We start from the raw sequence: 26970 nt of genomic DNA on the forward strand, positions 1-26970 counted from the left end.
TCAACCATTTTTGCTAGCATTACTAGACTAATATAGTCTCCATTCAATGCTGTTAGCCAAAGTTACACAAACACAGTATGATTGTTTTTCATAACTATCTATGCACTGACTGTTCTTTTCTGCTTGGAATCCTTTCTCCAAACATTTATAGCTGTTTCCCTTGATTGATAAGATATGTTTAAAGACTATTTTTTTTTGAAATTTATATGTCTTAATATCCTATAATCTTACAACCTGGATTTTTCTATATGCAGTTGACCTAGAAATCTTGCCATTATCTATCCTGTTGATCAAACTTTATGGTTACTCACAACATTTATTACTCTCTGGAATAATGTTTATTTATTTATTTTTTTATATCTCAGTATATTAAGGAGTAAAAATTGTATCTATATGGTGTTGTTTAGTGCCAGTAGCCATTGGCAAAGAGTAGCAATTTAGTAAATATTATTTGAATAAATGGATATAGGGAAAATGCAATTTGTTTAATTACTCTAGTTTATTTTTTTTAAATCTTCTCCTATTAAAATGTAAGCACCATAAGTGTAAGGAACTTGCACAACGTCTTCAATACCAAATACCCATTCCTTAAAAAAGTGCTTGTGTGCATAGTACAAGTTGAATCAATATTTAATGTATAATGGATACATACATATTATTTCTTTCTTTTTTGAGACAAGGATATTGAGAAAAGGAATTACTAGTATAAAACAGAATCAAGATGATCTCAGATCTGATCCATATTGTTTCCACTGCATGATTCTGGGTAAAGGAAAGTCAACCTCCCTGGAAACACAGAGCTTTCTTTTCCTCAAAAAAGGAATAATGGTATATTTCAGACACTATCCCAGAATCAAGATTTTTAAAAGCTAGAAACACTCCTTATAAGGATGATTTTGGAGAGCTTAAAGAAAGTAGTTTGAGGAAAGAAATGCAGTTATGCTGTTCTAGAAATTTGGTTGTTCTGGTATAATTGTCACACCAATTCAGAAATCTGACTAAACAATTACTTGTTTGCTACTCCAGAATTTGGTTTTACTCTCCTACTTACCATATACTTAATATCTTTTCTTTACAAAAATACTCCAAATAGGAAATACGCTTTGGAGTTTGTCAGGAAGAAAAATACATATATATATATATTTTTTTTTTTTTCTTAATTTGGGTCAGTGCGGAAGAGAGCAGTGGGTCCTCTCATGTGTTTTAACATCCACAAATGGTAGTAGCTGAGGATAGGAACCCCGATAGAACAAATTCTTCACACCCTAAGGTGTGTGACCTCGTAAGTAAAACTTTTACTCCAAATGATAAATATGACTACTGTTCCAGATGATTTCTCCCACTTTTTTAGGGTAGCCTTATGCTTATTTTATTTTCTCTGAGTTTCTCAAAATATACAGGACTTTTCTGCACTTCTTGGGACCACTATGTCAAGGTTCTAATGGGTTTGAGATGTGTCAGATGTTTTTGAATGAGACCAAAAAGATAGTGGTTATTTTTTGTGTGTCTATCTTCTGCGAGGCCGAGTATGAGATAGGGTATTAAGCTAGTAAGAAAAAAAAACTATAAAGCATAATTCACTATGTCTTCACATGTATATACAATCTATAAATTTCCTATAAATAAATCATATCCTTAAATTGCAGATAGTATGTTCCAAAGGAATACCAATAATAAGTGCTAAAGAGTAACAGGAAAGGAGAGATTATTTCATTAAGGGTTGATCAAATAAAGCTCCATGAAAGATCACATTTCAGCAGTGATTTGAAGGGTTTCAGAATTCAAACACAGTACAAAGTATAATCGACTAAATTTAAAAAGACACAATATTCAGTCTATATCAATATATATATACACTATTTATCCATGCACTTTGATCGTCTATGATCCAGATTTGAAAGAAGAGTAGCTTAAGATTTAGAAACAGTGTTGTGGAAACACTGAGATGAGGAACCAAAGGCAGCACACTGTCCCAAGGAATAAGAATAAGACATATTTCATGCTTATGTTATGCTGTCTATGACCCATATGAGAAAGACATTGGTATGTAGACTTTAAACTGTCTTTAACCTAGACAGGTTCAAGTCTACCAACGGAGTACAGTTTGGGGTTTAATTGTATGGTATTGCTATTATTTTTGAAAACAATATTTTGAAAACAATATTTTGGAAACAAAATAATTAAGGTGGAATACTTGGTTGGGTTCTGTCACAAATTTAAGACCATGGGGAAAAACATTAAATCTATTCTTATGTAAACACAGACAATTTTTTTTTCTCTGAATACTTTTATCACATTGTTTACGTTGAGCCTTTGAAAAATAGTTGATTACCTGGGTAATATTTTGAACCATTGCCAGGAAAAGTGTTTTCTCATAATATTAAAAAGTAATTCAGAGTTAGGGATATAAATCATAATAAGCTTCTATGTACCCTCATGAACACAAGTAATGGCCACAGTCAAGAAATATTTACTCAGAAATAATTCCTTGTATGCAGTAGTCGTTTAAGTTCAACAAAAGATCAATATGTAGAAATTAACATAAGTAGCCTATTTTAAAATTCCAATTAAAAACCGACTTTACATTTGCTTATAATTTTTGTAACTTATGCTATTTCAAATTAGAAAAGAAGTATTTCTGTTACAAAAGTAATTTTACATATTTTCTAAAAATGATAAATTATTTGAATGTAACTTCAGTGGAATGATATAAATACCTGTGACTTAGCAATAAATTACATGCTGCTATATATATATATATATATATATATATATGTGTGTGTGTGTATATATATACATATATATACACACATATATATACACATTTGTATATACATATATATACACATATATATACACATATGTATATACATATATTCAAAATGAGCTCAATTGCTTATAAATAATCTCAGACAATGCTGAGAGCTTAGGTTGCCAGTTACTTGACAAAAGGAAGACTGGAGGCTTGTAGTAAGCATATACTGGCATTCAACTTTCTGGGACTCCCTTCTTTAAATTTTTTTTTTTTTCAACGTTTATTTATTTTTGGGACAGAGAGAGACAGAGCATGAACGGGGGAGGGGCAGAGAGAGAGGGAGACACAGAATGGGAAGCAGGCTCCAGGCTCTGAGCCATCAGCCCAGAGCCCGATGCGGGGCTCGAACTCACGGGCCGCGAGATCGTGACCTGGCTGAAGTCGGACGCTTAACCGACTGCGCCACCCAGGCGCCCCTGGGACTCCCTTCTTTAGAATGCATTGTTACTACCAGATTGTATTCACTAACAAGATTTCAGAGTCTATCACACATAAGATCTACATTTGTATCAGTGCCATTTTGCTTGTGCTGTAAATCATGCATATTTCAACATCATCTGTATGGCCACACAAGAAAGGGATGATTCAGTTGCTAAAAAGCCAAATGGTCATCACCTAAGTGTCATGTTCATGCAAATACTTTAAAAGAAATTCATCCCAAAATAATGACCTGCTATTTTAAAAATTATTTTTACTTTGTTTCTACTAAATTCATTTTCATGTATGTTATATCCGATTAATGTATAATAAGAAATACATTTCAAAATTAATTTGGAAATACAATTTTGGCATGAGATTGTTTTATTGTAATTCATGTATCCTCTTATAAAGTCTAGAATGTGTAAATGTTCTCCAGAATGTACCTGTAACAGAGATGCTAAGAATAAGGATATCTGGTCAATTTCCTTTTTTATGTGATTTCATCTGCGGTGAGTTTAGTCCCCATTTGTATTCCTTATGTGGCTTGATGAAATTAATTCCATAATTTAGTAAATTCGTCCTTGATGCTAATCATTTTGGGAAACAATACTCAAAGTTGCCCATCAGCACTTATACTGGAAACCACCATTTGTTTCCTTTGCCAGTGGGTCACAGAGAGGCTGATAATGTGATATTTGTTTTTTGGGTTTTTTTGTTTTGTTTTGTTTTGTTTTGTTTTTGTACAGTGTTGTGGCCTATGGAGGAGTTGACATTAATATCCAACAACCGTGTAATTCATTTAGCATTAAGAATATATGGTTCATAAACAATAAGCATTCCTTCATTTTTCTTCAAAGAGTGACTGAACATGAATTGAAATTTTATTTTAACAAAGCCAATTGATGGGGCTACATTTATGTAAAAACTAAACAACATTTGTATGAAGTAGGAAAAAAGTAATTCTTCTTAAAAAGAAAACAAATAAATTGATATGCTGTTTACTTCTCAATAAAAATAACTAAAACAACTAACTCATTAGAGACAATACAGATCTTTTTGTGTATTATAGAAAATACCCTAATAGAAAATCATTTTAATTAAATTAATCAGATACTCAAATTCATTCGCAAATACTTTGTTATAAACCCATTCTATATCATACACTCATGAAGATTATAGTTTATGACTACTTGTTCTATTTGTCATTTTTTTCATAGAAATGATTGCTATTTTTACATTTTAATGAGATTATAAAGATTATAGAGATTAAACAATGTTAATTTGAAAATAAACTCAGATTTTTAATATTTCTGCATTGATATCACTTGTGCTCACCCATATCAACTTTACAGATGTTATATGGTTGCTGAAGTTAGCATATACTTCAAGTTTTAAAATTGCAACTCATTTAGAACAATACATTTTTTATTTTGTGAGTCTGTCTTTAAAGATGACTTTGGGAACTGGAGGGTGTTATGCTAAGTGAAATAAGTCAGTCGGAGAAAGACAGATACCATATGTTTTTCACTCATATGTGGATCTTGAGAAACTTAACAGAAGACCATCGGGGAGGGGAAGGGGGTAAAAAGAAAGTTACAGAGAGGGAGGGAAGCAAACCATAAGAGACTCTTGTATACTGAGAACGGACTGAGGATTGATGGGGGGTGGGAGAGAGGGGAAAGTGGATGATGGGCATTGAAGAGGGCACTTGTTAGGATGACCACTGGGTGCTGTATGGAAACCAATTTGACCATAAATTATATTAAAAAAAGATGACTTTTATTCATGTAATAGAAAAAATAATGAAATACAATTTTATTCATAAATGGACTGCTAGGTGAAAATAAAGATAACAACACATTCTTTGTTACTGTTTTCAAGGAAAGAGGATTTATACCTGTTTCGCATAAGACAGTTTATCTCTTGTCCTACATTGATGGTGGTGGGTCTTTGGCAGTTTTAACCAATAGAATACAAGAAGAGCAGCACTTTCCTTGACTGGTGCTTATGGGCCTACCCCTTATTAGACCTTGATCACCTGTTTTTCTTTCTTGAAATACTTGTTATGAGCCATTCTTTTTCAAAATCGTGCTGCCAAGCTGTGAGAAGCTCAGGACACCTGTGTGATTCAGTTGACAGCCCCAGCTAAGCCCAGTCCTCAAGCATCAACCATCAGCACGGTAAGTCATCTTGGAAGTGAATTTCCAAGCTCCAACAGAGCTATTCTAACCTGCACTATGTCTGCTCAAGTCCTGCCCAATGATTACATTATAAAAACAAAAACTTGTTTTTGTTTTAAACCACAAGTTTCATTTTTGTTACAATGGATCCCTTAGTATTTTAAAACAATTTTTCTGTTATTTTTAAATTTTATTATAGTTGATGCACGCTAAAAATTATCTGTAAGAAACTCATATAAATCTTAGTTATAGATCTCATTTTCATTCACCCCACAATCTTTTTTTTCTGCCCAAAATATTTATTCAATGATGCAAATACTATCTTTCAATTTTCTTTTCTAATGTCTTTTTATTCCTTGTTTATTTTTCTGATAAAAAAATCATTTTTTTCTAACTTACAAGGAGGAATAATAAATCACCTAAATATTCAACTTTAGATATTAAAACATATAAAAATATTATGAAACCATGTACTAAATTTTAATAGCAATTAAGTTTTGTACTGTCAGAATTTTCATAGCAGCAAATAAATAATTGTTTTGATCAGTAGTTCATTACATGGTAATCTCTAATAGAGTTTTAAAATACTTTTTTGCCTTTTAATGGAGAATGCATATTAATTATTATATTGTGATTCACATCATAGTAAAATTATTTGTACATTTAAACTAAAAATTCAGCCATATTCTGAGACTTTAAACACAGCAGATGAAAATAAATGCCCTATAAATATCTAATTTAAATGGAAAACTAACAAAAATTATTTAAAAATATTTTCAAATATATCCCTGTTGGGGCGCCTGGGTGGCTCGGTAGATTAAGTGTTCAACTCCTGTTGGCTGTGGTCACGATCTCACAGTGGTCCCTGGGCTCGAGCCCTGCATTGGGGTCTGTCATGACAACAACACAGACCCTGCTTGAGATTCTTTCTCTCCCTCACTCTCTTCCTCTCTCTCTGCCCCTTTCCCACTCATGTGCACACACACACACACTCTCTCTTTCAACAGAAATAAATAAACTTTAAAAAAAAAATAAGAAGAAACTTTCAAATACTTCCCTGTCAATGTAGTGTTGAGAAAGCAGGTTATTATTTGGCATATTTTTAGATCAAGTAGTCTTCCTGATTTTTATATGTGCTCCTCCCTTGTAGGTCAAAGCAGTAAAATAATACATTGGCCAATTAGGACAATTTGCTTGCTTTTCATCTGGAATAAAATCATTGCAAAATATTGATTTGGGTTATAATGACATCATAATAATATCTGCTGGGAATGTATTATAATGCCTATTTAAATCATCCATATTTAAAGTTACCTAAAATATATAAGAAAAACAATTTCAAAGTAAGGAAGATACTTATTATTTTGATATATAATAGGAAAACTTTAGCAGAAGCACTTTTGTATAGTTTGCTACCTACATAACAATGCAAAGTAGGCCTGGGTAGAAGTATAGGGTGAAAAGTCAGATTTTCACAGGCAAGTTAACAAGTGGAATGTGCTTGGGGCACTTGGGTGGCTCAGTCAGTTAAGTGTCCAACTTTTGACATTGACTCAGTCACAATCTCATGGTTCATGGGTTCCTACCTGCATCAGGCTCTGCAATGAAGGTGCAAAGCCTGCTTAGGATTCTCTCTCTCCCCATTTCTCTCTCTGCCCCTTCCCCCCACCCCCGCCAGTGCTCACCCTCTCTCTCTCTCTCCCCCAAATTAATAAACCTAAAAGAAATGAAAAAAAAAAAAAAACCTGGAATGTGCTCTTGTTCTAAGCATTGACTAATAAACAGAAAGACAAGAGGATATTTGAGTTGAGTTTAACAGAGGCAAACATTACTGCATAAGAGAATCAGAACTGTAAGTAATCATCAGATGGAGGAAACAGGACAAGTTTTTGATGTAAAAAGGAGATTTTGATTGCCTAATGATAAATGTAGAAAATAATATAATAAAATATAGAGACTTGGATTCATGAGGTGATGATTCTTAGTTATCAAATAAAATAGGTGACTTAGCGATAAATACTTGGTTTCATTTTTTAAATTTACACTTAAACTCAGAGTGGATCCTGAAGCTCACACAAGGGCTGCATTTGCAAGTAGTAATCATATCACCTTAGTTTTAGGGCAAGAAGGTGTAGAATCAGAGATGTAACTAATAACAATGAGATAGATATGACATAAAATCCAATTAGGTGTGACAAATATTTTTTAATACCAAACACATATAATAATAAGTTTATTAAAGTCAGATATTGTGTGCTACACACATGAATTAAGTAAGTTATTTCCCAATCACTAGTTTTAAATGTTTTTGGTCAAATATCCTTTCTGTGCCTTTCACATCATCTCGTATAGCAGAATCCATGATTTTAAGACACTGTCAAACATTAAAAAAATTAGAATTTGATCTCACTTTCAATAAAAACTCTCCCTCCTTTATTTATTTTCAGTGCCGTTGCCCTAAACAAATTTTGAGGAGAGATGGAAGGTAGTTGTCTCTCCTTCCTCCAGTAGGCTCTCTTCTCTAGTGTGTTGGGAGCCAAAGGACAGAAGACAAGCTTCCCATGATGAACATATATACTCCTTATGAAGTCTCTGGTTATCAAGGTAAGATTTTCTGGCCTCTACCAAGTGCTTGATATATAGGAGGTGCCCAAGAGCCAAATGACTTTAATTTCGCTAGTGTAAATTTTCCAGAGGATTGTGGAGAGGACTTCCTTGGTGCAAAGTTTTAATGAGGAATATCTGCTTAGATTCAATGTCTTTTTGTCCTTCCTCTCCTCTCTTAGCTACACTTGCAGAAACACACCTCACAATTTTACTTGGTAGTTTTTGTGGGAAGGAAGGGAGATGGGGAACATCTAAGGCAAGCCAAACACGTTGAATTCCTTGGCATTCCTGGAAATTTACTCATCCTGGCCAAACCAAATGGTGATAACACATTTTTTTCCTCACTCTGAAATTTTTACCTTCTCTAACCTCTCTCCTCAGCTCTCTCTCTCTCTCTGTGCTCAAATAAGCCTTGGCATCAGTCTAGCTGGTTCTTTACTTAAGCAATCTTCAAACCTGAGGGTTTGATATCAAGGGTCTCCTTTGTTCAGGCACCCTGGTATCTAATGAATAATTTTCTTTGAGGTTCTTCATTTTGTTCATATATTTTCCTCAAATTCTTCTCTACTTTTTTTTCTCTTTTTTCTGCTTTTTAGTTTTTTGTGAGTAAATATGGAGCTGAAATGATGGGGGGATCTGCTTATCAATTGTTTTCAAGTTCCTTTAGAAAATGTGGCTTTTGGGGGCGCCTGGGTGGCGCAGTCGGTTAAGCGTCCGACTTCAGCCAGGTCACGATCTTGCGGTCCGTGAGTTCGAGCCCCGCGTCGGGCTCTGGGCTGATGGCTCAGAGCCTGGAGCCTGTTTCCAATTCTGTGTCTCCCTCTCTCTCTGCCCCTCGCCCGTTCATGCTCTGTCTCTCTCTGTCCCCAAAATAAATAAACGTTGAAAAAAAAAAAAAAAAAAAAAGAAAATGTGGCTTTTGGTATCAGTTCATTTTGAGTTTAGAGTCCTAGTAGTCAATATTGCAACATCTAGAAGGGTCTCTAAATGCATCTCATTTTATATTCTAATTATATAGTCAAAAATTCTTCATTTTAAACACACTTATTCTACGCTTTAAATCCATATTTATTGATTCATTAGTGCAGTTCAAGAGCAATAAAAGAATTCCTTCCTTCATGAAGTCAGAGATTCCAGACTTTGAATACATGTTTTAAAGATAATAAAAATTGGGGTGCCTGGGTGGCTCAGTCGGTTAGGCGTCTGACTTTGACTCAAGTCATGATCTTGTGGTTGTGAGTTCAAGACCCGTGTCGGGCTCTGTGCTGACAGCTCAGAGCCTGGAGCCTGCTTCAAATTCTGTGTCTCCCTCACCCTCTGCTCCTCCCGTGCTCACATTCTGACTCTCTCTGACTTTCATAATAAATAAATGTTATTTTTTTTTTTAAGATAATAAAAGTGATGTGATAGAGAAAGAGTGACTGTGATAGAATAGAACACTACATAGGGTTACCTGGAAAGTCCTTTTGAAGGAAATATCTGAGTTGAGATCCAAAGATAGGAGAAAGTGGTCATACAAATACAAGAAGATAAAATCTAAATGCAAATATTGATCTACCAATTCTACCAATAACAAGAGAAGTAATGTTGATTTGTTTCAGGAAAGAAAAGAAGAACCAGAAGGATCATGAAGCTAGAACTTATGGCTTAAGGTATAAGGAAGAGAATGGCTTGAGGAGAGATCAGGTCAGCGGCTGATACAGGACTTAGATGGCCCTGATAAGGAGATTAGATTTTATTCTTTTTTTTTTTTAATTTTTTTCAATGTTTTTTATTTATTTTGGGACAGAGAGAGACAGAGCATGAACGGGGGAGGGGCAGAGAGAGAGGGAGACACAGAATCCGAAACAGGCTCCAGGCTCTGAGCCATCAGCCCAGAGCCTGACGCGGGGCTGGAACTCACGGACCGCGAGATCGTGACCTGGCTGAAGTGGGACGCTTAACCGACTGCGCCACCCAGGCGCCCCTAGATTTTATTCTAAGTGCAAGAGAAAGTTACTAAAAGATTTTAGGCAGAAATTTCGCTTTATGTTTTTAACAACAGAGTGGATTTTAACAGATGAATACCAAAGTGAGGACGATTTTGGAAGAGAGAGATGATGAATTGTCATTGGAACTAGGGAAGCAAAATAAAGAAAGATGAATTGGTAACTAGGAGAGCAAAATAGAGAAAGAAGGGGAGTGAATTAGAAATAGACTCACTAATATATTAGAACACAAGAAGAATACACACATCTTTCTGTGAGTTTGGGTATAAGATTAAGAGGAAATAATGAGTACAATATTTGAACCTCAGGTCCAGGGTGGTGCCGTTTACATAGATAGTGATGAGCAGGCAAGACAAAAAAAAAAGGATTTGTGAAAATATGAAGAAAAAAATAATAGTTTCATTGTGGAGATAGTACATTCAAAGTGTCCATGAACTATTTAAATGGAGAAACAGGACAAGAACAATTGCTTAACTGAAAAGACACTGCCAAATGCCATAAACGCCAGTAAGAAGATGAAGCTAGAATTTTAAATGAATTACTAATGACTGATAGTAGGCTGGCTTGGGAGTGTGATGTCACTAGAGACTTCAAACATTGGGTACTCACATACTCTTACAGACTCTTCCTCCAAGAACCTCACTAGGGTACTTACAGGACAATTATGAGAACGTGCTGAGAAACCGACTCCTTGAGCAAGTTGAGAAAGAAGAAACCCCAGAAGCTCCACCCACAAACAGCTTACCTACTGCTTATATAGAATAAAAGCCTAAATATGCAGGGAAAATATAATAGTCAATGTTCTCCAGAGAAGCAGAAACAACATGATGTATACATATACATATACATACACATATACATATATGTATACATGTGATATTCATTCATGCAGTGGCAAGCTAGAAATCCAGGAGAGAGGATGATGTCATTCCAGACTGTATCAAAGGCCTGAGGACAAGAAGAGGTGATTGTGTAAGTTCCATGCTAGAAACCGGCAGGGTTAAATGAACGAGAAGATCCAGTGTTTTACTTCAATTCCAAAGGCAGGAAAAGACTCATGTCCTGCCTTGAGCCATCATGAAGGAGGAATTTCCTCTTATTTATGGAAAGGCCAGCCTTTTTGTTCTGTTCAGGCTTTTAACTGGTTGGATAACTGACATTTGTATCAGGGAAAACAATCTACTCATTCTACCAATTCAAGGTTTTTGTTTGTTTGTTTGTTTTTCCCCCCCATTCCAAAAAAACCTCATAGATATACCCAGAAAAAAGTTTAACTAAATATCTGTGCACTCCATGGCCTAGGGAAGTTGACACAAAAAATTAACCATCATGGGGAAGAACAACAAATTCTAGCCTTAGAAAGCTAACAACTAGGGGTGCCTGAGTGGCTCAGTCAAATGGGTGTCTGACTTCTGATTTCAGCTCAGATCATGATCCCAGGATAGTGGGATGGAGCCCTACAACAGTCTCCTCGCTGAGTGTAGAGTTTGCTCACAGTTCTCTCTCTCTCTCTCTCTCTGCCCCTCCCCTGCTCTCTCTCTAAAATAAACAGAAGAAAAGAAAGAAAGAAAGAAGAAAGAAAGAAAAGAGAAAAGAGAAAAAGAAAAGAAAAGAAAAGAAAAGAAAAGAAAAGAAAAGAAAAGAAAAGAAAAGAAAGCTAAAAACTAGAAGGCTAGAATGCCCGATCCCATCAGTGGAAAACCTCTGTAGTTGGGAGAGGAAACAAGACAGAACAAGAGCAAAATAACTATCCTTGATAGAGGAAAGGAAATACATGCTAAAACAATCCCTTTATCTGGAGGAATCGTGAAACACCTATGAAGGATATACCTCCAAATTACAGTTCACAGTGTCTGCCTGAAGCAGAGACATAATCACAATCACAGAAAACATAAACATGCACACATACAAACACACACACCACCACCAGCACCATAACACTAATAATAATTGAGTAAAAACAAGAATGCAGCTGTGGCAGCTAGAAGATACAGATTCTCTATGGGGAGCTGTGCATTAAAAAAGATCCAAGACAAGAGAAAAGGCAAAAATAAAGTACCAGTATGTCATTCTCCCCTCTCCTAGGTTGTACAGCATTTTATAAGGCAATACTTTAACCATCCAGCAAGTTCAGCACTTTCTGCCAAGCTAACACCTTTATTTTATTCATTAATTTTATATATGTAATATTAAAGATAATTTTAATATGGAAATGATTTTCAGCAAATAAATCAAACTGGAACAGATGTAAAATATAAACTCTGTTCATCTATCTTTGTAAAATATATTCAATTAAAGAATGTTTCATCTTACTTTGCTTTCTAGAACACTGAAAGTATAATCATCTGATAGATACCTTATGACTTAAGTTTATGTTAATGTGTGTTACTTGTGCATTTCTTCTTGCTTTTTTCTAAATTTTATTTTGACATTGAGAAATGCTGCCATTTGGAAAGACCCGAAAAAAATGGACAAAGAAGTCAGTGCAACTCGTGGTGGGAAACAACACAATAAAAATTGTATACCTCTCCTATTAATGTATGATTACATAAGATTCAAATGACATATAGATAATTGTCAGTATAACAAAAATTTAATGTTATTTTACACAATATATTAGTGACTAAAATGATTCATTAGCAGTGATGTATTCAATTTTTAACAATATATTTGGCTAAAATTTATTAAAGGTAAATATTTTCTGGTTTATAATATTTTCCATGGTTATTTAATACCTGTTTTAGTATATTTTTCATCAGGGGGACTCAAAAACACCACGTATACATTTTTCCTTGATTTTGTGTATTCTGTATTAGTGAAAGTCATATTCAGTTTGAAGTTATGACAGAGATGTGACCAATCTAAAGGAAATCTATAGAGAAATGTAAGTCTCTGGTGGTTGTTTTTTTCCCAAATTTGATTAATTGTGGAGCTACTTCTTCAGGTATAAAGGGAATGAAGCAATTCAATATAGTTTGCTTCCTACCTTTGATATTATAACACAAGTTTATCATAAGAGCAAAAGACACTGAGTAATTATAGTTGACAAATATAACTGTCTACTGTTAGCAGAGGTAACTGTGAATTACATGTTACTGTACAAATATTGCTTTTTCTCCCTCTGTAATTTGAAATTAGCTTCCAATTTAAAACTCTCAGGCACGTGGCAAGTTTTCTTAACATAATATTGCTTTTTTTATAAATCATATAATTATCAAAATTTTTTCAGTTAATGGGCAGTTTAAAAAATATAAGTAAAAAAAAACATTTAATTAGTAGAAAAGCATTATCTGTACAAAATCATTGGAACTCTATTAGACTCGGTTTAGCTTAGGTATTAAAATGTGTGTGTATATATATATATATAGAGAGAGAGAGAGAGAGAGAGTGACGTACTATTCTATGTTTGGTAAAAGTCCAGACCAGCACTGTCTACTAGAAGTTTCTGCCATTCTAGTGGCAAAATACTGGCAGTATCTAGTGAATACTGAACACTTAAACATAGCTACAAATATTAAAATACTGAACTTTAGGGGCGCCTGGGTGGCTCAGTTGGTTAAGCATCCGACTTTGGCTCAGGTCATGATCTCTCGGTCTGTGAGTTCGAGCCCCGCGTTGGGCTCTGTGCTGACAGCTTGGAGCCTGGAGCCTGTTTGAGATTCTGTGTCCCCCTCTCTCTCTGACCCTCCCCTGCTCATGCTCTGTCTCTCTCTGTCTCAAAAATAAATTAAAAAATTAAAAAAAAATTAAAATACTGAACTTTAATTTATTTTTGACTAATTTATATTTAAATATAAATAGCCACATGTGACTGGTAAATACTGTATTAGGCAGCACCAATCCATAGTATAAGTTGTATAGCTGGAATGTTGTTGAGTCTGGAGCATGGTATACATTATGTTGTTTCCATTATAAAATTTTGTTTGTTTAACATTTATTCATTTTTGAAAGGCAGAGAGAGACAGAGTGCGAATGGGGGAGGGGCAGAGAGAGAGGGAGACACAGAAACAGAAGCAGGCTCCAGGCTCCACGCTCCGAGCTATCAGCACAGAGCCCGATGTGGGGCTCGAACTCAAGGCCCACGAGATCATGACCTCAGCCAAAGTCAGCCACTTAACCGAGACACCCAGGCGCTCCAATGTTGTTTCCATTATAAAATTAGTTCTGTCAGTCTTCATAAAGTCCTTAGATATCCTAGTATAACATCTATTGAAGATCGATTAACAAATGTAAAGTGACAATAGGTAGTCCATCTAATTATGGGAAGATAGTATATTCTATTCCTCTATTCATTCTCAATCTACCTCTGCACAGAGTAAAGCTATAAAGAAGAGAAAATCACTGTTGAACTTATACTCCTTCAAAAATATAAGGTATACTGAGACATGTAAATAACTTAACAAAATTATGTATTTTTTCTATGTAAGTTATCCTATATTGCCCTCAAGTGTTTAGTCTATTAAAATGTGTATCCTGATTTTGTCACTTCTTAACCTGAGGATAAAGTATTGAGTTTGAGTATTTGGGTTTATTTTTATGTTTTAGCTTTTGTAGAAACATTATGTAACATGTTTTTCAAGTGCGTATATTTAAGAATATAAATATATTAATTAAATAAAAATGAGGAACTATTCATCTACATAAAAAACTGTGATACTTCAAGCCATTTCCATTCAGCTAAACATATGAAGAGATGACTGGCCATAACTGGTGAGCTGAAATACACAGAACTATAAGAATGTATGTTATACAAATATGTCAGGGACTCTCTAAAAGAACTTTTATAAATGATGCTACAATGTTCTTTTTTAAATTTTCCATAAATAGGCCTTAGATAGATTAAGTTGACAAAAAATAGAGAACAATCGTTAAACTTCCCTATTAGACAGCAATATTTTTTTTCTACTTGAAATGCCATGTAGACAGATATCCATTACAATGAACATTCCTTATTTCTTCCCTGGTCACCACCTGAGCTAGAACTGTTCATGAAACATGAAATCCTCTCAATTCTTTATTATTATGTAAATACTTAATTACTTAATATTCTAATCAAATTCTCTTTTAGCATTATACCATTGACATCCTATATGTGAATATGAGATTCTAAAACTGTCTAATACTTTCTCTTTAATTTTTCATATCATATATTATCAAAAAGTATAAATAATGTCTTTCTTTACATCTAATTAAGAAATGTGGAGATAAATCTTTTCTCCGTATTGATTAGAGCTCTCTGAACACTTAACCCAAATTGCAATGTATCACCATGTATTCCTTGAAGGGTTCACATGAAAAAGGATCAATAGACCTTCAAAGTACTAGTTTACTAACTTCTTTGCTGTAGAGAAGCAGAGAAAAGTGCTAGAAAACCACTACAAAACAATGATAATGTCTCAGGCCTGTTTCAGTAAGAAGTAGAAGAGGCAAAATTTTTACCTTGCTCTCTACAGAATACAGTCACAACATGCATGTAATAAATATATTGAACCTTATCTATACAAATAATTATTCAAACAAGGAGAAAATAAATCATGATTGTCAAACACTTGGCATTCCAAAACCATTTAAAGAAAATATAAATCTATTAAAATAACAAATAAGTCCAAAAAAATTTGTTCTTCTTATCTATGGAATCTCAGAGAAGCCTTTATAATCTTTTTTAAAATTTTTTAAAACATTTATTTATTTTTGAAATAGAGAGAGACAGACCATGAACGGGGAAGGGTCAGAGAGAGAAGGAGACACAGTATCTGAAACAAGCTCCAGGCTCTGAGCTGTCAGTACAGAGCCCGACGCGGGCTCGAACTCACGGACCGCGAGATCATGACCTGAGCTGAAGTCCGCTTAACCGACTGAGCCACCCAGGTGCCCCTACAATCTTTATTTTTAATCACTATTTTTATTTTTGGTTAGGCAGATGGTTCTAAGCTTTTATCCAAGTGCCCATAATTCTCTTCAGACTAAAAACAAAAAAAGATGAGAATCCAGCTTTAAGGATGTGGATTAAAAATATAAAATAATAAGCAGATAGTAAATTTTACACATCACATGGCAGGAGTCACTAGCAAGCAATTGGTAGTAAAAGCTGAAGAAGGCTTAGAATCTAAGTGATTTTACTAACTCATGGTTTCTACTCTTAAGGAACAAAGCAAAAATAAATAAATAAATACATAAGTAAATTAGATACAGAAGAAAGGTTTCTATGTTTTAATTACTTTGAAGTTTAAATATTTTTAAAATTAGAAAATTAATCAAATATATATTATACAAATATATAAAGAAAATGAAAACTGATTAAATTTAATTTATAAAAAGCTATATAAAGAGTTAATAGTAAAACAAACACTCTTTAAGTCCTTCCTAGGTATTAGACCAGATTTAGCACTTCAAATGAATTAATTCACTCAATCCTAATGATACATTAATGTATTAGTTACTATTACTATCCTCACTTTGCGGATTGGAAAACTGACTAGGTGGTTGGCAACTTTGCCCAAGATGCAAACACTGGGAGGTGCAAATGCTTAAATTCGAATATAATCAGTGAGATTGTAGACCCTTATCTTTAACCCTTTTGTTCCACAGCTTCATGATCCCTTGAAAATTCCGGTTAACTCTACTAATTCCAATCTTTTTTTCCTCTTCTAAATAATTATTTGGTAGGTATATTCTAATTGAATCCTATCTATGCCATGTAAACAGTTACTCATTTATTTGGTCAACAAACACTTTTTGAAGTAATTATATGAAAGGCCATGAACTAATCACTGGATTTATAGCACTGAACTATAATGTCATTGTATCTACTCTCACAAAGCTTATAATTTATCCACACAATAGATAAATATATAGTCACATAAATATAAGAATTAAAAAATAAGAGACTCATTTTTTCCATGGTAAAAGTAAATTGAGTACTATGCTGAACAACAGTGGTGAGACTGGACATCCCTGTCATGCTTCTGACCTTACTGAAAAAGCTTTCAGTTTTTACCCATTGAGGATGATATTAGCTGTGGATCTTTTATATATGGCCTTTTTGATGCTGAGTTGTGTTCCTTCTATCCCTACTTTCTTGAGGGTTTTTACCAAAAAAGGATGTTGTATTTTGTTAAATGCTTGTTCTGCATCTATTGAGGGAATCATGGTTCGTATCCTTTCTTTTATTAATGTAGTGTATCACATTGAACTGAATTGTAGTGTATCATATTGAACTACCCCTGCAGCCCAAGGGTAAACTCCACTTAATTGTGGTGAATAATTCTTTTTAATGTCCTGTTGGATTTGATTTGCTAGTATCTTGTTGGAAATTTTTGCATCCATGTTCATCAGGGATATAGGTCTATAATTTTACGTGGGGTTTTTGTCTGATTCTGGAATCAAGGTCATGCTGCCTCATAGAATGAGTTTGGAAGTTTTCCTTCCATTTCTATACTGGGATTCTTAGCTTCATCAATCAGACAACGAAAGAAATATAAGTCATCCAAATTGGCAAGGAAGAAGTCAAACTTTCACTCTTAGCAGATGACATGGTACTCTATGTGGGAAAACCCAAAAGACTCCACTAAAAATGTTAGAACTGATACATAAATTCAGCAAAGTCACAGGGTATAAAATCAATGTACAGGAATTTGTTGCATATCTATACACCAATAATGAAGCAGCAGAAAGAGATATCGAGGAATTCATCCCATTGACAATTGCACAAAAACCCGTAAGGTACCTAGGGATAACCAAGAAAGGGGTAAAACAACTATAATCTGAAAACTATAGAACACTTAAAAAAGAAATTGAACAAATGGAAAACAAAACATGCTCATGGATTGAAAGAACAAATATTGTTAAAAATTCTATGCTACCCCAAACAGTCTACACATTCAATGCAAACTCTATTAAAATACCACCAGCATTTTTTCACAGAAACAGAATAAACTATCTACAATTTGTATGGAACCAGAAAAGACCCTGAATAGCCAAAGTAATGTTGAAAAATCAAAGCAAAGCTGGAGGCATCAAAATTCCAGATTTTAAGCTGTATTATAAAGTGGTAATCAGCAAGACAGTGTGGTACTGGCACAAAAACAGACACATAGATCAATGGAATAAAATAGAGAATCTAGAAATGGACCCACAACTACATGATCAACTAATCTTCAGCAAAACAGAAAGAACAGCCAATAGAAAAAACACAGTCTCTTCAGCAAATGGCATTGCAAAAACTGATAGTGACATGCAAAGGAATGAAACTGGCCCCATTCTTACATTACACACAAAAATAAATTCAAAATTGATAAAAGACCTAAATGTAAGACAAGGAACCATCAAAAACGTAAAGGAGAACACAGGCAGCAAACTCTTTGGCCTCGACTGTAGCAACTTGTTACTAGACATCTCCAGAAGCAAGGGAAACAAATTAAAAAAATGGGCTTTTAGAACTTCTTTAACTAAAAAGGAAACAAACAATAACAACAACAACAAAAACACATCTGCACAGCAAAAGGAACAATCAGCAAAACTAAAAGCCAACCTACATAATAGAAGAAGATATTTGCAAATGACATGTCAAATAAAGGGCTAGTACCCAAAATCTATAAAGAACTTATCAAACTCAATACCCAAAAAATAAATAATCCAGTGAAGAAATGGGCAGAAGACATGAACAGACGCTTCTCCAAATAAGACAAACAAATGGCTAAAAGACACATGAAAAGACACATGAAAAGATGAAGTGATGCTCAACATCATTCATCATCAGGGAAATACAAATCAAAACCATGATTGAGATATCAGCTCACACCAGTTAAAATGGCCAAAATAAACAACACAGGAAACAATATGTGTTGACAAGGATGAAGAGAACGGGGAACCCTCTTACACGGTTGGTGGGAATGTAAATTGGTACATCCACTCTCGAAAACAGTATGGAGTTTCCTCAGAAAGTTAGAGATAAAACTACCCTATTACCCAGCAATTGCACTACTAGGTATTTATCCAACAATACAATAATACTTATTTGAAGGAGCACATGGACCTCAATATTTATAGCAGCACTATCAACAATAGCCAAATTATGAAAAGAGCCCAAATGTCCATTGACTGATGACTGGATAAAGAAGAAGTGGTATATTTATATATAATGGAATATTATTCAATTATCAAAAATAATAGCATTTTGCCATTTGCAACAAAGTGGATGAAACTGGAGTGTATTATGCTAAGCGAAATAAGTCAGTCAGAGAAGGAAAATGCTGTATGACTTCACTCATATGTGGAATTTAAGAAACAAACCAGATGAACATAGGGGAAGGGAAAGAAAAATAAAATTAGAAAACAAAAACAAAAACAGAGACAAACCATAAGAGATTCTTAACTATAGAGAACAAACTGAGTGTTGTTGGAGGGGAGTGGGTGGGGAGATGAGCAAGGTGGATGATGGGCATTAAGGAGGGCACTTGTGATGAGCACCAGGTATTATATGTGAATGATGAATATCTGGGTTCTATTCCTGAAACGAATACTACGCTATAAGTTAAGTTACTTTAAACAAATTTAAGAAAACATTACTCTTGGAGAAATTTAGATATCTTTTCGGTATATTGATAAGTAGCTGACTTTTGAAAGATAATTATCTATGGGTCTCAAGTTTCTGCATAACTTCAGAGTAAGAAACCTAGACCATTTAATTCTAGACAATCTTTTCAAAGATGCAGGTTTTTTGTTTGTTTGTTTGTTTGTTTGTTTTAGCATTTGATTTCTTATTCCAAGATTCAACATAATTCCCTTGCTTCTTTGGACCCTCAATCATTTAATGACCCTCTAAATAATATCTTTGTTTTATCATCTTAATAAAACTATAATATGTGAAACACTCTTATGCATTTCCACAGGAATCACAAAAATAGCCACTATAGTAGTTTTTAAAATGCAATTTTTAAATTAATTTTTATATACACAAAATCTTTTTAAAAGTATTTATAATCTCAAAAACTTGTTATTGCTTTATAACTGAAGCAATATTATAGACTTGAGGGGAAGAAGAGTTAATAGTATAATTTGAAACTTCCATGAAAATAACAAATAAAACATAATTGCAATCTTCTGCATGATTAATAGGCTAGAATTACATCTTTAATTTCATCATGCAGTATGTTAACTATGGTCTTTTGGTTAAATAAATTTAATTTCCTAGGAGATCAAGCTACTACTACATGAATGCAGTTTCTGAATACCTCATATTATTATTTTTAATTTAATATCTACTGAATTTGATTAATGGTTTACTTTGATTAATTTTATTTTCAAAAGACCATAGCTGAAAAACTTCATTTTATTAAATATCATTGCTTGAACAGAACAAGGTAGTGATGAGTTTCTATCTTAAAGGTGTTTTGATATATACATTACAAAAGTAAAAATATAATTTGATGTGTTTCATATTATTGCCCATAATCTTAGGAATTTTTTCTAAAATTAGGATAATATGAAATGTATTCTAAACTAAAAGAAAAAAAAAGATCTGAAAATATGGTATACATAGACATTTCAACCAAAGACATAAAGTACAATTCTGAGGAAAATTTTGACAGAAGTTATAGGAGTCAAAATGTTAAAGCTAATTCAATCCATTTCAATCCACCTTTAGTAAAATCCTGGCAGAGGGGATCTATTTATCTATATAAGCATTATGTCGCTTTTGGAAAAGCTACTGTTAAACTAGTTGTATTTCTGAGTCACAGTCAACTTCTCCACAATTCTCTGTATATTTCACCACATTTTGAAACAAAGTGGAAACTAATAAAGCATTATATAAATAGTGTCAAAATTAGTAGTAATCACAAAACTACTATGTGATTATTTGTGTAAATATACATATACACACATACTAGCCATATGCCTATTGTGTTTATATGTATAATACATACATTCACACTTTCATATGGTTGCCAAATAAAGTTTTTCATTAGTGCATCCTCATTGCTACCGCAGTGAACAAAAGACAAAAACTCTTGCACTGATTAAGCTTATATTTAATTATATAGATAAGCAACAAAGTATTCCCAGAACCACAGGAATGATCAAAAATATAATTACGATTAGCTCCAATTAACAGCTATAAATCATGGAATTACAATGACTTTGTTCTTGCTTTGCAGCACATATACCAAAATTGAAATGATACAGACAAAATAAGCATGGCCCAATGCAAGGCTGAGAAGCAAATTCGTGTTGTTCCATATTAAGAAAAAAAGAAAATGGTAGCTATATGTGGGGATAGATATTTTCATTAGCTTGATTGTGCCAATGCATATGTATATCAAAACAAGTTGCACACCTGAAATATATACAGTCTTTGTCAATTATACCTCAACAAAGATGAGAAAAAATATTTTACTTATGCTGCTACCACTATTCATTCTGCCATGACAAGATGGCATACTAACATTTATATTGTTCCATTTACTATGCTCCTTTCATATGTCATCAGGCTCATATTCTCAACAACCTGATTAGGTATATATTGTTATTTCCATTTTATTGATAAGAAAATAAAGGCTCAGAGCTTATCAATGTCTGATATCTATAAGAAGGTAATGGGAAAAGCAGTAAATATAAAGAAAGAGTAATGTCTGTATATAAGACAATTAGTTCAAAAGGCATGTTGTATTTGGATATGTTAGGTGCTAAAAATATAAATATAGATATGATTTTAAGACCTATGTTCTAGATATATATGGAAACAATAATTATGACATAACATAATATATGGTAAGTTATACATTGTTGAAGGTAAATGGAAATGACTTATTACCAAATCCTAAAATATACTTAAAAACCTTTTTTAATGCTTATTTATTTTTAAGAGATACAGATGGGGAGTGGGGAAGGGCAGAGAGAAAGGGAGACACAGAATCTGAAGCAGGCTCCAGGCTCTGCGAGGTCAACAGAGAGCCTGACAGGGGGCTTGAGCCCATGAACTGTGAAATCATGACCTGAGCTGAAGTCAAGGGCCCCTAACTTAAAATAAAGTCTAAAAAATAATGCTGACATTAGTTATTATAACTTTGGTAACTATACATACTTACTTTTTTTTTTAACGTTTATTTATTTTTGAGACAGAGAAAGACAGAGCATGAACGGGGGAGGGTCAGAGAAAGAGGGAGACACAGAATCTGAAACAGGCTCCAGGCTCTGAACTGTCAGCACAGAGCCTGACGCGGGGCTCGAACTCACAGAGGGCAAGATCATGACCTGAGCCGAAGTCGGACGCTTAACCGACTGAGCCATCCAGGCGCCCCATTTTTTTTTTAATTTGAGAGACAGAGACAGAAAGAGAAAGAGAGAGAAAGAGTGCTCAGAGGAGAGAGGCAGAGGGAGAGAGAAAGAATCCTAAGCAGGATTCATGCTCCGCGTGGAGCCCGTCGTGGGTTTTCTTCCCATGATCCTGGAATCATGACCTGAGCTGAAATCTAGAGACGAACACTCAACCAACTGAGGCGCCCCAGTAACTGTACATAGATAATTATATATATAATTAGATATAGATTAGATAGATTAGATAAATTATATATATATATATGTATAATTAGATATAGACCAACCATCAGAGCGCTAGAGAAAGAAAAGAGGTAAGAAAAGAGAGAGGGAAAATACATTACTACTTCTTAACTCAAGTTATTACAAATGATTAAATTTAATAAAGACTAAAACCTTTTACAAAATAATGAAATAAAAAATAATTCAGCTTATTTTTTTCTGAAACTGGGGGGTGGTAATTTAATCTTCTGTAGTAATTACAAAGAAGAGAAGAGCCACAATTCTTACCAAAATTTGATGGATAGCTGCCAAGTACGCTGGCATCTGGTTTACATTGTCTTCCTTTTTGCTTTTGTTTTTTACAGTCTTTTAATATCTTTATACTGATAGCTCTTTCAATGATCAATAATTAGAATAACAGGAATAAATCACCAAACACTTGAGTAGCTGACAACATGAAATAGAAATACACACTACAATGAAATAACTAGCATTGGAAAAAATAAAATTATAAAAATTCATTCAAATGATAGAATAGATATAATTAATATCAAGAAAGATGATAAAACATTTTGACTACTTAAAATAACAAGAGTCTAGAGAAAAAAATTGCTTTTGAGAAAATGAAATTGATTAATATAACTTCCAAGTTGAAAAAAGGAATTGTCTGTGTATTAGTAAACTGGACAAAGTGAGAATATCTAGATGCAAACATAAAAAGATACAAATAGATATAATAGATATTTAGATAGATAACAGATAGATAGCAGAGATAGATGGGAATTGGGAGAGGACATTCAGTTATGTGAAAGATAGACATAGAAAGAAAACACTCACAGACTTGGGGTTGTAAAAGTCAGAAGCACTGGATTTATCTTAAGAACTTAGAAAAAGAGGGGGCGCCTGGGTGACTCAATCAGTTAAGCATCCGACTTCAGCTCAGGTCAGGTACTCACACTCCGTGAGCCCAAGCCCAGTGTTGGGCTCTGTGCTGACAGCTCAGAGCGGGGAGCCTGCTTCAGATTCTGTGTCTCCCTCTCTCTCTGCCCCTCCCCTGCTCATGCTCTGTCTCTCTCTGTCTCAAAAATAAATAATAATTAAAAAATTAAAAAAAGAACTTAGAAAAAGCAACAAAAATTAGGAAAAAAAATGATACATATGTGCACAGTGATTAGGAGCATATTCCAAAAAGAAAGTCCAGAAATCAAGCCAAGAGGTGGTTAGTTCTTTGAAAAGATCAATAAAATTGACAAACTTTCGAGATGGATGTCACCTAAACTTTTGTAATTATTTCCAATATACACATCTATCAACTCATTATGTTTTATATCTTAAACAAATATAATGTTATATAACAAGGAAATCTCAACAAAACTGGACACAACAAATAAAATTGAGAAAACACTGGAAAAAATTGTTATAAAAAATAAGAGGAGGAACAAATACCAAAAATCAGGACTAAAAATGAGTAGTAATTATATACCAGGTGCCAGCAATCCTTTTTTCCTTTTTTAAAGGATCAGATGGTAAATATTTTAGGCTTCTTGTTGTCACAACTCAACCTCTTGCTCTAACTACTCAAACTGTTTCTGCTGTTATGGCATAAAAATAGTTATAGACAATATGTAAATGATTGACCATGGCTATGTTCCAGAACGCTTTATTTATAAAAACTGGCTGACTCACAGGCCACAATTTGCTGACTGCAGTTTTTTTTAAGAGAATTCAAGAGTAATTAATATTGCATGTCAACTATACTCAAAGAGCAAAATTTTTTAAAAATTTAAAAATAAAATGAATAGGTTTATTTTTAAGAAATATATAATTCAAGAAACTTATAAACTACTTTTGTGGGTAATACATATACTAAAAGATAAATCGGAATATATTAAAACTTTTAGCTCAATAAATTTGAAATGTACATAAAATACACAATTGTCTAGAACATGTATTTTTCCAAAAGTAACGTAAAGTTAAATAGAAAAGCAGAATTGTCTATAGCAAATCCATTCATCTCATAAAGATCATTTCCAACCTTGATGGCTTTACTGGTAGATTGTTCTAAACATGAGACAATAATTCCAATATTACATATAACTTTTTGAGCATAAAAGGAGGGAATGTATTCCAATTCTCTTTATTTATTTATTTAATTTATTTTTTAAGACAGAGAGCAGTCAGGGAGGGGCAGAGGGAGACTGGGAGACAGAATCCAAAGCAGGCTTCACACTGTCAGTGCAGAACTCAATGCAAGGCTCAAACTCACCAACTGTGAGATCACGACCGGAGCCAAAATCAAGCATCAGACACTCAACCAACTGAGCCAACCAGGCACCCCATTCTAGTTCTTTTTATGAAGCTACACTAACCTTAATATCAAAACTTTCCAGGCTGGTAAAAGAAAATTAAAGTCAATCTAATTTATTTTTTTAAAAAAGAAAATCTTAAAGAATATCAAGCAGAAATCAACAATGCATTTAAAAAAAAATGTGGCATCATGGACAAAAAGGTTTATTCCAAGAAACTGTAGAAAGCAATGGTGGCTTCATACGAAATTATCAATCAATGTGTTGCACTGAAACAAAAGAATTAACAAAATTATAAGCTTACTTTATGCCATGGTCTTAAACAAAGTAAACCTTATATTTATCAACCTACAAATAATGGAGAATATGCTGAACTTGATGAAATCTGTTTTCAAAAATCCTTTGAGAAACATAATACTTAATGATGAAATGCTAAAATATTTCCTTTGAGATTGGGGATAAGATAAACATCAATATCGTAAATAATTCTAAATTTATCATATTGGAGATCTTAGACATGGCGGCAAGATTTTTTAAATTAAGAAAATGATTAGAAAAGGGAGAACAAATGGTCATATCATGGAAGCTATTTTTATGCACACAGAAAATTCAAAGAATCATTGGATATGTTGTGCTAATTAATAACAACTTTTACAAGATTCTTTGACACAAACTCATATGTGAAAATCAACTGCATTTCTATATATGAGCTACAAACACTAAGTAAAATACCACAGATACAACAATAGAATTTTAAAATCAAGTTATTAAGAATAAGTCTAACAAAAAGTCTTCCAGATCTTCTAGAAAACAACAAAAAGCTTATTGACAATAATTAAAGATGACACGAATGCATTGAGAGTTTTGCCATTTTTAGGTTGGAAAAGAAGTTAAAGAAGTCAAAGAAGTCATTTCTCCTCTAAATTCATCTTTATCATCAATCCATCCCAAGCAAAAGCTCGGCAAGATTTTATTTACTTATTTATTTATTTATTTATTTCAACGTTTTTTATTTATTTTTTGGGACAGAGAGAGACAGAGCATGAACGGGGGAGGGGCAGAGAGAGAGGGAGACACAGAATCGGAAACAGGCTCCAGGCTCTGAGCCATCAGTCCAGAGCCTGACGCGGGGCTCGAACTCTCAGACCGCGAGATCGTGACCTGGCTGAAGTCGGACGCTTAACCGACTGCGCCACCCAGGCGCCCCAACAAGATTTTATTTAAATATCAAGCTAATTCAATAAGAAATGTTAAATATAAAAATGTCCAGTATGTAGTATGTAGTTTCTTAAAGAAAATGATAAATTGGGGAATGTATTATAAAATATAAAAACAGTGTGGTATTAGAAAAACAATAGATAAATAGATGAATGGAATGGAATATATAGACCATAATAAGAAAAATGCTTATATGGCACATGGTATTTGGGAGAGGTGATACCATAGATCAGTGATGCCAGATGGATTCGTCAAGAAGTGGTGCTGGTAAAACTGATTATGCCAATGAAAAACAATTAAATTGACCTCTTAACTCACACCGTATATAACAAGTTCTCCTTCAGGGAATAAATATTTAACGTAAAAGCTAGGCAAGAATTGCATAAAAATAAAGAAAAATGCATTCTACGTGTGCTTTATGAAATGTGAAATCTAAGTGCTCAACCTGTATGTAATCAGAAAAATGCACACGAAAATGTTATTAGATATTGTATACACAACAGCTTGATACAAATGAAAGTCTTACAACAGCAACTTTTGGCAAAGATAGAATATTGAGAATTTTGTATTCTTAAATGCTGAGAATGGAAATTGCTATTTCCATTTTTGTAAAGAAATTTGCATTACCTAGTAATATTGAAGATAATTATATACTCTGATCAGGAAGTGAATTCTAATCCTAGGTTTGCATGTATATGTTCATTAAGAAGCATAAAACAGAACATTTACAGAGTCAATCATATATTCAAAACAGTGCAAATATTCATCACCAGTATAATGTGATATATTACTACCATGAAATACTACATTATAGAAAATATTAAGGTATTTTATTTAGATACATCAATATGGTATTCTCTCACAACATAATAATGAATGACACGATGTCGCAAAATAAT

The 26970-nt window shown here is 33.5% G+C and overlaps 1 non-coding gene across 1 annotated transcript; it reads left to right on the forward strand.

Annotated features, from left to right (window-relative positions):
- The first annotated feature begins 21151 nt into the window (after positions 1 to 21151).
- LOC122479272 lies at positions 21152 to 21254 on the forward strand. The gene has a single exon (XR_006296319.1). It is a non-coding gene; the product is annotated as a U6 spliceosomal RNA (small nuclear RNA).
- Positions 21255 to 26970: the final 5716 nt, after the last annotated feature.

Source organism: Prionailurus bengalensis, chromosome B1 (genome assembly GCF_016509475.1).
Source record: "Prionailurus bengalensis isolate Pbe53 chromosome B1, Fcat_Pben_1.1_paternal_pri, whole genome shotgun sequence".
Classification (NCBI taxonomy): domain Eukaryota; kingdom Metazoa; phylum Chordata; class Mammalia; order Carnivora; family Felidae; genus Prionailurus; species Prionailurus bengalensis.